Source organism: Falco cherrug, chromosome Z (assembly GCF_023634085.1).
Source record: "Falco cherrug isolate bFalChe1 chromosome Z, bFalChe1.pri, whole genome shotgun sequence".
Classification (NCBI taxonomy): domain Eukaryota; kingdom Metazoa; phylum Chordata; class Aves; order Falconiformes; family Falconidae; genus Falco; species Falco cherrug.
In genome coordinates this window covers 13,199,163-13,214,736 of record NC_073720.1, presented here as the reverse complement: position 1 = coordinate 13,214,736, position 15,574 = coordinate 13,199,163, and the positions used below count along the sequence as shown (strand labels likewise).

Below are 15,574 nucleotides of genomic sequence, written 5' to 3'. Positions count from 1 at the left end.
AAAAACCCCAAACAACCAAAAAAACTCCATACACTATATATACATAAATACCCTTCCCCACAGAACACACACCTCCAGTAGGTAATCTGAATGGGGTAATTCTGTAGGCTGTTAAAATATCATTAAATCTAATTAAATGACTCAAGTCTAATTAAACAGTCATTTTGAAGTCATACCAGATTCCTGACTGCTTTCATGTATATGAACGAGGGGTTTCTTTCATAGTTCTTGCTTTTCATCTCAGAGAGAATGGGCTTGTGGCATTTTAATTCTTTAGTGTGCAAAAGGAAAAGAAAAAATATTTTGCCGAGGCTTTTCACTCCCTGACTTAAGTGACAATTTCTTAGCTTTTTCCTGGGCTAAACAGAGTGTTTGTAAAATAGTAACCCAAAAAAAACCCAAAACAGAAACAAACAAAAAGGCAAGTTTTGAACAACCAAAAAGAAGGAATTCTTTTAGGTTGCCCTGAGAGAAACATACCACTTCCGCTACACCTCCTCAAACTTTGGAGAAAGTGTTTAAATTGCACAACAGCTGTCACAACATGCACTGGAAAGGACTCGACAAGAGCCTGATAGTCTCCTAAATCATTCTCTAGCAACACCAAGGATGATGACCATTGCAAAGACCAGAAATGCCAGGGTATAGACAAGACAAATGCCATTACACCTACCTGGCCTTCTTTACATACCATGCTAGAGGTATGTTAAAAAAAAAAAAATATATATAGAAAGAAAGAAAATGGAGGGCAAAACCCCAAACTGTTTTTAAAACTTCTGGGAAATACAAAACACCACCACATTTTAAAGGAACTTCAAAAGCTGAGAAACATCATACATCCCACAAAATCCAAAACTTAACACAACTTTTTATTTTAAGACTAAGAACAGGTAAAGTTTATTTAAGTAGACCAGTTAATAAAATACAAAGAAATCCTGAGAATGCGGAATTGAAAACAAGAAAACTTTCCTCATAATACAGATTGCCAAAAAATTGTCTACTATAGGCAGTCTTTCCTCTTCCCACCCCCTCATCATTTTTGGCTCCCATAAATGAAAGATTTGTTATAGCTCCCATGGAAGATAAAGTACTGAACGCCAGGGCTATGGGGGAGATGACAACTCCTTGTAGGTATATGCATAAAAGAGCTGCAAAGCTGGATTCTCTTCTGTAAGAAACCTTTAACAAGAGTCTAATTAACAAGCTCTGCAAGCACTCCTAATACACTACTTTTCCCCCTTTTGAGGAAGGAAGAAGGGAGGTGAGCTGTGTTTGTGTTAGAAGCCAACTTATTTTTCCCACAGGATACTTCACCTCTTGCGTAAGTGCATTTTATACATTGAATGTGAAACTCAAGTCCTCAGTGTAATTAAAAAAGCACACACAAGCACACAAAAGCAGCATTACCAAGTTTAGTGTGTGTCACATCTCAATTTTTTCCGTAAGAGATAGCTAAACACAAACATTAAGACTGCAGCTTGTGCATTGCAATGCCCATAATCCTTCAGCTGTAGAGATAAAAACCCATGAAGTGATGAGGGCTGCCTTTTCCTAGCACTGTTTAAAGGAGGAAGTCACCCCTCAAAGGGTGCAATTATTGGAACTGATGCAAAAAAAAAAAAGGTCAGTATCCTGATTCAGCAGAGCTTTATGACAAATGTTCATTTGCCAGAGTAGGGATAAAGGAAGTACCATTAATACAATCCTGTTTTGTAACAGGAAATCACTGCTAGAAATTCACTAGGGAGCATCAAGACATCTCAAAAAAGTATTTCTGCAATGAATCACAGGTATTAACGAGAAATTTCTACGAGCAGTGGCATTTTTCCACTTCCAGAACAAATGTGATAATAAATACTAAGCACTGCCATTTCGCAGCTGCAGCAAGTTAGCTGTAGAGAAGTGCTTAACCTCAAGGATTCTCAAAAGCTAACGCAAGTCACATGCTTTTAACCATTAGCTCCAAAATTAAGTATCTAGTCCTCATCTTCCTTCAACTTAATGTTAAACAATTGTTTTCAGGAATACAAGCCACACTAAACATCCTTAGGTTGGTGGTAAACCTACCTAGAAGGAAGAAGCAACGCTGAAGTGGTGGTAATCTTTGGCCTCAATAATTTCATTGAAACTGTGTTTTAACACACAATACAGTCTTTAGGTTTAAATATAGAAAACAGATTAGGGTAATATCCCCCATTGATTTACAGTGAGATTCATGCAAACCACAGTAAACAACAACACTGCCATATTTGTTTCCTTTCATTAAATTGCATTAAAATCAGAGCAAGGCCTTTCAAACAATGTTAAATTAACTCCTTGAATGGCCGAAGATCCAGTGATACAACAGTAAAACAGCTTTAGCTTTATTAAGCAAAACTACCAGTTTACAGTAAAACTGCACACTATGCACACTGTTCATGCTAATGAGTTACCCTTTATTGGTAAGTGCAGAATTCAGTTAATTTAGGTGTCAAAAATCTTGCACCTCTTTCAGAATACCCTGAGAAGCCTCCATCTCAGACAGTGCTCTTCTGCATCAAAGCATGATTCATGACATCAACTAATTTCCCCTTCCCCTCCCAAAAATACTTTAATGCAGTTTTTTAACCTTGTGAGGTTACAGAAAAGAACTAAAGACTCCATGCAAGATCTGGCAACATAAGAAGAAAAAAAAAAAAATCAAACAAAGGTCTGCAAGAATACCATTGCCACCATACACTTACATCTCCTTTGTGTGAATACATCTACAGCCACAGGGGAAAATAAAGGGGCTTCAGAAGCACCTTCTCCCAAAGTACACACCACCATTTATTCTCTGGATAATTACTTTCTGAATCACAAGAGCCTCTGCAGCAGCCAGCACTGCAGAGCAGCCAGAGGCATCCACACTACTAGCATCCCTTCTGCTGCCCACATTCAGTACCCAACTTCTCAAACGCTTCACGTGCCTAAGCTCCCCTGACCTACTATCCAATACCAAGAACATGCCCAAACCTGAGCATCTCCTTAGCATTGCCAAAGCCACAGGACCACCTGGAGGCATTAGCCATTGCCCAGCCTCTTTAGTTGCTTGCATATAACCGCAGCAAGCCCATGATGTCTTAAAAAAAATTCCACCAAACACTTCATCTCTGACTACCTTCTCATTTCCACCCAGCCGAGCATGTTCTTCTATTTCTCAGGCCAAAGCAGAAAAGCCTGTATGAAGTGACCAAAAGCAACTGGAACATTTCCCCACTCTGTAACAGCACAGTTCAGTTTTTCCATCTTGAGTAACCCATCCTCCTATCATAGGAAAAGTCAAATGGAACAGAATTTTTTTAAACTTAATGTCACCTATAAAGCCAAATAATCCTTGGGTTGGTTAATCTGCTATTACTTACTAACGAAAACACACTGAAAAATGCACTGAGAAGCCCAAGCACTACACAAGAGTGGGAGTGATATATATACAGTTAATCCCGCTCTAAACAGAATCAAGACATCAAAGATAGCAAAGGCCTTGAGTAACAGTACAATCCCTCTATCTGTTCACAAATCACTGGCAAGGATGTGCTGAACTGTACAAATTTAAGCATTTGAGCCCAAAAGTTACAGCTCTGTAGATAACGCATCAGTAACAAATCTACAGCTGTTGCTCCCCACTCCAGAATGCTTTGCATCAACTCTCTACTCAAACTTCCTTTCAATATTCAGAATTTGCACAAGTTAAGACAATTTTTAATGGATTCAGCTGAAGCAGTACCAGCCTCTGTGGATGTTATACAGCCACTACAAACTCAGGCAAGAGTGTCAGTATGTGCAGTTTGTTACAGCATTTTCAGAAACAGTTCTAGACAGTTAGGCGAAATGTTGCATCAACAAGACCTTAGACGCAGTGAATTACAGGAGAAGATTAGAAGAAAATCAAAATGTGACATTGCCCTGATTTGTTTACTTGGCATATTAGACAGCACTCCAGGCAAAATTCTAGCTCAAGTGAAGTCCAGGCAAATTTGTCATTCAACCATTACACACAACTTTACTCTGGTCTTACTCCAGTTCTTTTGTCTGAAAGTATCTGTCAACACACATCCAGCTCACTGAAAAGCACAGTGAAAGAGACAAGACCCGCTGCATGGACTGGGATATATCACTACTCTTCTCTGCTTTCAATTTCCCCATCTCTAAAACAGAAACACACCCCACCCACCCCCAATCCCCTTGTGTGCCCCTCAGTTTTGAGGCCATATTCTCTGGTTTGATCATACATAAGATACATTGCAGTCCTGAAGACTTTTCCATGTTCAGTGCTTAGTACAACAGAGCTAGATTGGAATTGAAGCATCCAGTTACAACTAGAAATAGAGAAAAATTATGCAGACTCCCACTTGTAAAATGCCAGTTCTTAAATGAGAAGCCCACATGGATAACAACAGCTAATACTTGCTTATATTTCCTCCCTTCTTAATTATTCTATATCAACCATTCAACTAGATGCTCCTCAGAATGGGCAAACGTGACAATCCATACAGATGCAACGTTAAATCTATTACTTTAGGGATTAATATTTTGAAATAGCCCTAAGGCAGAACAATCATCTGTTAAGGCAGGAGTTAGGAAGACAGGAACATCAATTTAACTTCTCTAAGACACTGCCAAGCCCCACTCCCATAAACTCTGCCCTTACGCTTTTGAAAGGTCTTGGAAGGGCATCCTGCTGAAAACTCCTATAATCTAGAAATACTTTCAGAGACTGTGCTGATAACATGGCTCCCCTATTCAGCTTCCAAGTTTCTGGGTAGGGAAAGTATTTTAGCTGGCAAACATTAGAAAGCTGGTACCTTTCTAAACATTACCCAAAAATGGAAAAAGAGTTGGGTGTGTTTCCACTCAACAACAACAAAGGAAACAACAACAACAGAAGTACTAGGAATTCAGGTATTTTCTATCCTGGAAAACTATCAATGCTATAAACAAGCGGAACATCAGCAAGATTAACACCCACATCTTAGCAGTAAGTAAGTGATTTTTAACTGATTTGATTCAAGTTGCTGAAACTTATATTCAATAGCAGCAGCACTGGATGCTGTACAAATATTAGAGAAGATCATCACATGTTTATGGTACTTCTCCTAGCCTTCAGAGACCTACCAAGCTTCACATCTCCCTTGGAGTTATCATGCTGGTGTCTCAGGCAAGTCCTTGTAAACAAGGCCATCAGAAAGCACTCGCCTGTCAAACTCCCTAGAGACATTGCATGGTGTCCCAGTACCTTTGGGAATCCAGACATCTGCAATAATCAACAACAGCTCCCTGCCTCTTGGCCATTATGAGGAAGGAAGTGGAACATCCTCAGCTACTGAATATACAGTCACAGACTAACCAACATACAAATTCTTTTTCTATCGTAATGACTGAATAAACGCAGCTCTCCACTTTAGACATCCCAGCCCTCCCACCCCCCGCCATAGATTTAGGTGAAAAAAACCCACACATCTTATTTTACAGTATTTTGAATACCACTGATGGCTTCCAGGCACAAATGCAAAAGGAGGCTATGGTAGCTTTAGAAAAAATACGTAAGTTATTACAGCATTCATCTAATAATGCAAGACCAGCCTGCAGAGGAAGGACTTGAGTCAAGATGTAACACTTCCCAGACAAACGTACCATCCATTACGCTGGAGGTTTTCTCCTTCAGAGATGGTCTCAAGTTCAGCACATTGACTACAACCATCACCTCCAAGCATTACTGGCCATCCCATTCTGGATCTCAACACAAGGGAAGGATGCTTTCTTTCACTGCTATGTACTCTAACTACAGCAGCCCTCAGCAAGTACCTAGACTGTTAGCTAGTCCTAAGTGCCAGTGGACATCTTCAGTTGTTTCCACACTACACCAGACTTGCATTTGTCTCTGGTCGTTTGACTCTGATAAGCTCTGCTCTAATGTATTACCTGAATTACAGCTATTTGCACTACTTTCTCTGTACCCTAAAAGCAAATTGTTAGATGACCCCCAAGATGTAAGAAGCAGCAAGGACTGACATCTCTGAAAACAAGCCCCAAGCCACCTCAAATGCAGAGCTATTATTGCTTGCGTGCATTCACAGGCACCTAGACAGCAACTCCAAGGAATGCAAGCAAGTGAACAGGCTTCTCAGGCATGAAGCATGCACACAGCAGGAGGGCCAGTTACTTGAATCTATAGCCCCAGAAGATGTTATGGATTGCTACGCCCACACCTTGGGATTTTCAGTAGTCCACTGTCTCAGTCGCTAAGCAAGGCTCTAAAAGCTTCAAACTGATTTGTTCTAGTTTTGCTTGGTTTTTCTCCGTAGTTATTTCCAGCATTATCCCTGTGCAAAAAGAACAAGCCCATAATCAGCTCTTAAAAGGAATGTGATTAGGTTATTGTTGCAGTAGAATTTAGAAATTGCCAACATCTCACACAAGGCTAAGTTCTTAATGTTTTTCCAAGCACTGCTTCCCTCTCAGAAGAGGCACAACCTCCTTAACAGAGAGGGGTAGAAGAAAAGTAACACCGTCAGGAACATATAAAAAAAGAAAGGCATGAGGCAAGCGAGTGAACCCTCTTGTGAAACGCTTACATCGCTTCATGAGATGAGTAGCCTTCCGCCTAACTTCTTCTCCGCTTGATGTTATCCTTCTCTTGGTTCGGGAAAGGAAAACGGAGGGGGTAGCATTTTATTGCTTTGCTAGCAGATGCACTCTTGGAAGAGGGAACAGCACAGGGCCAATGTTTTTAGAGACTGGAATGACAGACGTCTGCTACTGCATAGTGACTTACTGGCACTGAACTTGGCTTCAACTCGAGAGAAACCCTGAGCTCATACCAAGCCTCGTTCTATTCAAATGCTCTTTCAGTCTGGTTCATATGGCTGTTATGCAATTCTTCTATTAGTAAATAAAATCTCATTGACAGCTTTCCATGAGTGCCCAAGACAAGAGCCAAGCAGGTCACTGATAGATATTTACCAAATTCATTAACTTCTAGTTAATCAAGGACATCAGAAGGCCTTTCAAAAATGACGTTATGTGTAGTTTATGGCGTTTGATTTTTATTTTTTTTTAATAACACACACTAACCTGCAACCCACTGGAAGAAAGAAGACACTACAGCTTCTCCTAAAGTGGCACTAGACTGCAAGTGTTTTCTATCAGTTCTGTAATAAGCATGCTCACACTCACTATAGGAACAAACGGGAGAATTTGTTAAGATTCTGCAATGCTGATAAAGCAGAATTTATAACTAGTCTTCTCAGGGAGAAACTTAAGAATGTCACAAGTGGCAACAGCAGACTGCGGAAGGCTTGTGCTGCCAAACGCTGTGCAAGAGAAAGCCAAACCCTTCGCGTGCTTTTTTGGAAGTCAGGAGCACAAGTTCCTGGTTAAACTCGATGCGATTCATAAAGCAGACTATTTAACTTTTTCAATCAGCTACAGAAAATTCTGATGCTTCAGGCCCCGCGGCCGGGGGCAGGCGCAGTCCCCGGCCGTGCCGGCGGGGCAGGAGGGGACGCAGCGGAGCCGCTCCAGCTGCCGCCCGCCGGGGAGCCGGCAGCCGGCCCGCCCGCCCCCGAGCTCCCCAGAGCGCCCTGGGGACGACCCCCCGCACCACCGCCGAGAGGCCACCGTCCCTGGGGCCACCATTTCTGTCGGAGCGAGGCAATCCGAGGGTCCCCCCACCGCGGGCGGGTTTAACTCCCGTCGGGGCCCCCCGGGGGAGGGGGCGCGGCGGCGGCACTGCTGCCCCCGGGGCTCAACCCGACCCGCGCTGTCGGCGAGCGGGCGACCCCCGCCCTGAGGCGACGGGGACGGCCCTCGCGGCACCGCTCGGCGCTGCGGGACCCGCCGAGACCCACCGGCGGGCGGGCGGGCGGGGGTGCGGGAAGGCGAAGCGGCACTGGGCTGACCGTGCCGGGGTGCTCCCACTCGCCCCCGCGGGCAGCTGTCACGCCCCGCCACGCACCGGGAAGAGCGGAAAAAACCCCATAAAACTATAAACAAAGTAAATAAACAGCCAAGCGGCAGCGACTCACGGGCTGCGCGCCCCCGCGATGCTCTCCACTCGCCTACACCGGCGAAACGGGGCTCTCCGGCAGCGCCGGAGGGAGAGAAGGGAGAAGTTTCCTCCAGTTGCGCCCCGCACCGGGATTCTCTCCTCAGGCTCCGCCGGCGAAGCGGCGCCCGGCGGCAGCAGCCCCCCGCGACCGGTGGCGGAGGCGGGGGCAGGTGGGCGCCGCACACAAAGCCCTTATTCACAACGCCCGCCGCCGCCGTGCGTGCCTGCACGCAACCCCCACCCCCCCTCACACACCGCCCGGTGCCGAGCCGCGCTCACCTCATGGAGCGAACGCGTCCCGCTACGACCGTGCCCGCCGCCGGCAGCCGCGCACCCGTCCGCGCCGCTGCTGCAGGGAGGGCGGGGCGGCGCCGCCGCGCGCCCCGGGACACTCGGCCGCTCCGCGCGGATAGGGCGGAGGGGGGGGGCGTGGCATCACTCCGCGGCCACGTGACGGCGGGGAGCCGGAGCCCCGCGCTCGCGGAGGGGGGGGTCACGTGGCGGCGGCGAGCGCAGCCCCCCACCCCCACCCCCACCCCCCGTCTGTGGCGCGGGGCTGGGCTCTCGCCATGAGGAGCGGGTCTGTGAGGGGAAGGGCGGGAAACGTGGAGTCGTCACCCAGCGTGCTGTTGGTGGAGTTCACCCCTGCTCCTTGAAGGGTATGTGGGGAGGAGGGGGTGCCAGATCCTCTCTGCCTCTGGACGCCTGCTGGCCTCCTCAGGAGAAAGTTGGGGGGTGGTGGTGGCAAAAAATACATCAATTTTTTAAAGGAGTGCAAGTGCTTCAGCACATGAAAGAAGTCCAGCACTTCAGTTCTCACCAAAGTTTCCCCGTGTGTCAGGTTCCCCTTTCTCAGACCTCTTAGGTAGGAAGGACTGCTTGAGGAGAAAGAGAAGGGAGGTACTTCTTGTTTAATATCTGCATTAATGACCAGTCTAGTGTTTGGTTGTACAGGACTTTAAAGGCTGGGGCTTTACAGCTGTGTCAAGGTTGTGCTTCACTGGGTATGCTCCACAAGTCTCTTTTCATTGTAAGCCAAACCGGTCTTCTCAAAGTTGAACCTCTAGAGCACCCTTTCTTGAGTCTCCCAGCAAGCTGGTGGCAAACCACCTTGGTACATTGCTAAAAAAAATCACAGTTGCCTTCACCTGTGCAAGGAACTGAACACTGACTGTCTGCAAATTGTCCTTTGAGTGAGTTGGTGAGCCTCTGCGTACTGTCCCAGCACGACAGTCCTGTTAGAGCTGCTAGTCATCATCCCATCGTGCCATGCCCATCTACCGGTCTCACTCACCACAACCGTGTCCCAGCCTCAGAAACTCTCCTTCAATCTCTGTGATCACTCTTATCTTCTCTGTTCTCAACCATATACACACCTTCTAAAGTGGCAAACAGTGCAGGGAGGAAATGAGCACTTCAAAACTTCAGGTCATTATTGTAATAGTGACAAGTATTGTTATTAAACAAATACACTTGGTTATCACCAGAAGCATACTTTCCTCTGCTAATCTGCAGTCCTTACCTTGGCTAATTTGTTTCGCATGTGTTTTACTTTTGAGAATAGCCATCACTGTGCCAGGACTGTTTCCTCTCTTTTTTTCTTATAAAAGAGACAAACAAATGTTAATCTAATATAGCTAATGCTGAGAATTTAATTTGCACAAGACCGGTAAACCCAGGAAAATTAAACTTTCCCTGCAATGCTAGCTCAGCAGCTACAAAACACGTTGCAATTGTTACATAATTATTTTAAATTCCAGTTATTTTTAAAAGCCAAATATGTGTGTACAGTATGGCTAGAAAGTCACCTGCCTACCTCTTCCAACCAGCAAAATTCTGTGTAATCATGTGTGACTAACATGAAAATGATTTACTATGCAAGTACTATCTCTTTCATTTTGGGTAGTTTGACCATGTAGAATTTTTATTTCCATTCTCAATGCCAGCATATCGTAAAGATGGGGTTTGGGTATGTTTATATGGGTTGATCACATATAATGACACATGAATAACAAACAGTACATTTTGGCTATGTCATTATAAAATAGTCCATTCTTGAGAACTGGGAAATGCCGTATTTACTAGTTTTCAGAGAAGTAGTTCATCGTCTTGTAAACTGTGGGCCAGGCTAAAGGCTTTGGGCTTTGTCATGGCAGCTAGTTTAAATGCATTTGCTGATTTGGGCTGGGATGGAGTTAATTTTCTTCATAGTAGCTGCTGTGGGGCTGTGTTCTGGATTTGTGCTGAGGAAAGTGTTGATAACACAGGGATCTTTCAGTTACAGTTGAGCCATGCTTATAGAGCATCAAGGCCTTTTCTGCTTCTCACACCATCCCACCAAACGAACAGGCTGGAGGTCCACAAGAAGCTGGGAGGAAACGCAGCCGGGACAGCTGACCCCAACTGACCACAAGGATCTTCCAGACCATATGACCTCATGCTCAGCATATAAAGCTGGGGGAATAAGAAGGAAAGGGGGGATGTTCGGCATTATGGTATTTGTCTTCTCAAGCAACCATCACACATGATGGAGCCCTGCTTTCCTGGAGATGGCTAAACATCAGCCTGCTGATGCGAGGTAGTGAATGAATTCCTTGTGTTACTTTGCTTGCGTGCGTGCCTTTTGCTTTACCTATTAAACTCTTTAACTCAACCCACGAGTTTCATCGCTTTCACTCTTCTGTGATTCTCTCCCTCATCCCAACATGGGGGGAGTGAGCGAGCAGCTTAGTTGCCAGCCAGCGTTAAACCAAGACAATGCATTAAACCAACCTCATGGGTCTGACAGGACCTGATTGCCCTCTAGGTTAGTCTTCTTGCATGGAAAACTGTCTTTTGGTGTCTTCTGAGCCGCCTTTTGGGTCCATCTCCAAGAGCAGGGCATTGCCTGTCATTAAAAACACGCCTATGTAATTTTGTGGCCGAAGCCTCTGCAGGCAGACCACAAGATTAGGAGTCAGGATATCTCAGCTCTATTTCTAATTTTGCCCTCAGTGTGCTGTATGACTCCGTGATACTCATGTTTTTGCATCTGTGCTTCTACTAGGTATCTATGGGGCGAGAAGAACTCTTTGAGAGTTTTATTAAATGCTCAGCGTGAGCCAACAGAAGTTACTAGTAAAACTGAAAGAACCTCATCTGCAAGAGGCAGAAGGTGGAGTACCTCCAATCAAGCAGCTTCTCTCAAAATCAAAGTACTAGCATGTTGACAGTATAACGCCTTTCCATTCCTTAGTACAACAGACATGAGGTGAGGATGGGAGAGGAAGAGATAATCCTCTTTGGCTGTCTTCTGGAAACGCTGGGGGGTTGCAGCCAGTTTTGACTTTGAGCAGCTGCCGATGGTGAGGATGTAATAAAACCACCCACACATTCCTAACTACTTCTCCAGAAGAGAAAGGCCTACAAGTGGCTTAAAGAGAAGTCTTTAATCACAGCTTATCACTCTGTTGCACTGTCTTGATAGCATCTGCTAATTAGCTTGACATTGGTGGTTTTTTTCTGCTGCTTCTGGCTAGTTGTTATTTTTTTTATATATTTTTTTTTCTGCTGCTGCTGGCTACTGCCTTCTGCAGAACACAAAGCACTGGTCACATCTTCACTAAGAAACAATTTGCAAAGGAAATCACCCTCCTGAGCTTGCTGATCGCTTCCCTGCTATCCTTCAAGCAGCTTAAACCTGTTCTATGAGTTATAATTGCCACATTCTCTCTTCCCTTGTTGGACTTGTTCTGGTCTGATTATTTCCAATATGAATATAGTTTGTTTTGCTAATCCTGCCTGTTATTTTCTGCTGAAGGACAATTTAAATAAAGTTTGTGTTTAGATTTTGAGACATAATTTTGTTCACGGGCTGTTCTTTGCCTACAGTAAATTTATTTTTTTTTAACTTTTTGCAGCAGATGCACCCCATAAATGCAGGAATCTCTGTGGTAACAAGTGGGAGAGTTAAAAAGTGTTATTTATATCTGCTCCCACTGGAGCGCTTTCTTTTTTCAATAACTTGTTACCACAGAAAGGAGGTGCTTGATGCCTCTTCACAATATGGCATGTTTCAGAAAACTTGGTTGGGAATTTTTCTCCTTTACTGTTTCTGTGCTGTTTGTGTAGCAACAGCAGCGGGCCTGATGGTCATGATAGGAAAATACTAAAAACTGAAGAAAGTCAACAATGGCAGCTGCTCAGATAGGGCTCTTTACTGAGGCAAAATCTTAGAGAGGAAAGCCTGCCTAGGGACTTCTTTTACTTTGGATTGATCTTTCAAAAGCTGAAGGAAAAATCCAGTAATGGTTGCAGGGAATTGTCTAGGTTATTTCAGCTTTCACTTGCTAGATGAGTATTCCTTCTGCCTCCACCAACCTTCCTTCTTCCTCATGGTTTTTACATCTACACACTCTTCTTCACACCTTTCTGCATGGAATCCCAGTCTATAATTTGTTTGGTCTCTTCACAGTCCCAGGTGACATTTCTAGGGAAGCTCCAGAAAAAAACAGTTGTTTTGCTCTTGTGACTCTTCCTGCACCACAAGGCCCAGCTTTGCCATGGCCACAAGAGACACTATGAGGCTGAGCCACCTTCAACTGGGCCCCATAAATCTGAATATTCCTCCTCTGCCACAGGAACAGAAATCAGGAGCTGAAGGAGTAGGCCAGGCCAGTCACTCTTGGCAAAATCCTTCAGGGATTTCGCAACAGAGATCAGCTGGACCTTGGGGAGCCTGCCTCAGACAGAAGCCTTACCTGGGTGGGACTGAACAGATCAGTTCCAGTTAGGAAAGAGAACAGTCCTCCAGAAATGTAGCTTACTCTTCTCTCCCTATGACAGGGAAGGCATTACCTACTGCTGCATATAATTTTCATTTTAGTTTGTAGCTACTGGGATATACAAAAGGAATTAATGCAATTTCTTTTGACTACAAAGACCAAAAATCATCATCTTTTTTCCTTTCACTTTCTCACATTATTACAGAAATCTGTGCTTGCATGTTAGTGTCTTTGATATGAATGTGCTTTCTGTAAGTTTAACCAGGAGAAAAATAATTGCTTGGCCTTTTCACTAACATCCAGTGTAAAATAAGTTTATCTTGTATGTCCTCCCTGTGGCAACCAGAGCTTGGAGCTGCAAGGAAGTGGGCTTGGTGATCTAATGCAACTTTCCTATAGAGAGTCACCTTCAGAATTATTCCATAACATATTTAATTCTTAAATTATTTTAAAAGCACAAGTCCATGAAAACAACAGAAGTGGATTACCCACTACTTACACAGATTGTGCCTGAAATAGCAGTGCGTCTATGTGAATAATTTAAAAAGGATAAAGTGCCTCATTTCTTCTTACAGAAAAGCTCAGCAAGCAGAAAGGCAACTGTCCAAATAGGCAAGAAGACATTTGGAGGTAAAGAACAAAGCTTTGTTAAAAGCCTATCCCAGAACCATCAGGGCATATTTCAGGTCTCTGTATCATGAATGGATTGTTGTTGTGTAGCATCCTCTGCTTTATTTTTCTAATAAGAATGCTTCATTCTGACCTGCACAGCCACTCCTGCACAGCACCTTGGGAATTCTGTGCATTTTGGTTTGCTCACGTTTTCTCCACTCTTCCATAAGTGAGTGGAAGATTTTCTCTCTGCTTGGCCCCACAGATACAGCTGGGGACCAAGATCACTCCAGAGAAAATCCTTTGCTTCCTAGCCCCTCCACAACCTAGAGGCCTCCCTGCAATCTTGAAGGTTGAAACTTCTCAAAAGCCTGATGGGAACATCTGTGTGAGGCCACCAGACTACCAGAGGCCAAGCAGAGCACACCTTGTGGAAAGCTGCTTTCCGCCCCCTGCAAATATAAAGGATTCTTTGAAGGCACACCACTGAAAGTCCTGAAACGCCAGTTCCCAAGAACAACCAAGAAGTAGATTATGCTAATCTGAGGATCACTAAAGAGTAAAATCCCTCGTTTTCAATTACATGAGAGAGCACCTTGTGATTATGTTGTAATAGCACAGAAGTCAAAGCAATTCCCACAGGAAGAGGCAGTTACATGCCACATAATGCAGGGAGTTGCTTTGTCTCTATTCTCACTCTAAGGTTTCTATTCCATTCAGAATCTGTAAATCAATTTCCTCTTCCCATTCAAACCCAAGAAATTCACATTCCTGCATATTTTATATGACTATTTGCATTACAGAGAAGCCAAGCACCTTGCAATGGGATTTCAAACTGCTTATTTTTTTGCCTTTGCTTCTTAGAAGTTTTCTTCATGTACATGGCCTCTGCAAGCTGAAACTTCAGTTCTCTCCCATGCTATATTCCCACAGCACAATTTCTGTGGCTGATTTTTTTGCAGAGGTGTAAAATCCCCTGTGCATTCTATCTTTGTTGTCACTTTTCCAGCTATTGGAAAGGAAGTTTCCTTACATCTCCAGAAGAACCAAATCTCACTGTATCAGTGATCTGTTTTGTTTTTTAAAATGCTTCCTCTGATACAGAGACTTTCAGACTGTATTTTTCCTTCTATGAGTCTTCATCTACCTTGAGGCTTTAGGATCTTTCTTTTGTATGTATAAATCAAAATCTATTAAAAAAAGGAAGGAAATCCCAAGTTTTCTTTCCACTGTATCACTATAATCAAACTAGCGATTTGTTTGGGTCTGATTCGTATTTGCATGCAAAGCCCCCTGCCTCTGTTGGGGTTAGTGTAAATGAGTGTCAGACCTTCCTTTTTGCTTCTCAGAAATGGCTATAGCATTTGTCCTGGATCACAAGAAAAAATATCAAAGGGTTGGAAAGTGGGATGAGATCCAAGGTTAAGACTGTGATTTAGTGTGGAGACCTTGGAGATTTCTGCACATTGCACAAGAACAGATATAAATCTTATATAATCCTGCTCCAGCAGAGAGGCTTTGCATAAGGACTTCTACAAATGAAGCACCTAATTACCACCAAATATGTAGCAAACAAAAGAGTGAGACTAAATCTTTGATATGCTGCACCAGTTCTTAGAGATTGTGACAAACCAAAACATCACAGAGGAATGCAATTGTACATAGAATATAATATATATGGACCTAAGGGCAGAGTTTCATGAAGTGATGAGATCTGGGTTTGGCATTATCAAGGTTAAAAAAAACCAAAGCCACATTCACAAGGGTGAACCAGTATAAATTCACTCCACTCAGTAAAAATAACTCATATTTTTTGAAGGGATTTCTTTCAAGTTATTTCTCCTGTCTAGTAGAATTTTCCCCACATGGAATATGATGTGTCTGTACAGCGTCATGGCTGAAATGTCCTCCATTCTCACAGTTCTACAAGTGTGCATTTGCTCTTTTGCTTGAATGTTCAGTCTCAGACATCTTGTTGCCTACCACAAAAGTAGCCTCAATCCATCTGTTTAGCAGGTTCCTCTGGCCTTAAGGGAAGAAATAATTTTGCTGCCGTGGAACAACTCACAGGATCACATCATCCTGCGTGAGGTTGTGTCAAAAGGTCAGTGAACACCCACAGGGTCATCCC

The 15,574-nt window shown here is 43.9% G+C and overlaps 1 protein-coding gene and 1 long non-coding RNA gene across 5 annotated transcripts in view; one reads left to right on the top strand and one right to left on the bottom strand.

Moving 5' to 3' along the window:
- Nucleotides 1-8,476, bottom strand: part of RAI14 (retinoic acid induced 14) — an 87,314-nt gene extending 78,838 nt beyond the window's left edge. For 2 of the 4 annotated variants that reach the window (XM_055698503.1, XM_055698506.1), the window contains exon 1: nucleotides 8,348-8,434. The gene's annotated coding sequence lies outside the window, so the exon portion shown is untranslated. Of the gene's footprint in view, nucleotides 1-8,045; nucleotides 8,172-8,347 lie in introns of those variants that run through there. The other 2 variants (XM_055698504.1, XM_055698505.1) reach the window with 2 other exon arrangements.
- A 63-nt stretch (nucleotides 8,477-8,539) lies between these two features.
- Nucleotides 8,540-11,895, top strand: LOC114016872 (uncharacterized). The gene is made up of 3 exons (XR_003561616.2): nucleotides 8,540-8,727; nucleotides 10,347-10,646; nucleotides 11,115-11,895. It is a non-coding gene; the product is annotated as an uncharacterized LOC114016872 (long non-coding RNA).
- The last annotated feature ends 3,679 nt before the right edge of the window (nucleotides 11,896-15,574 follow it).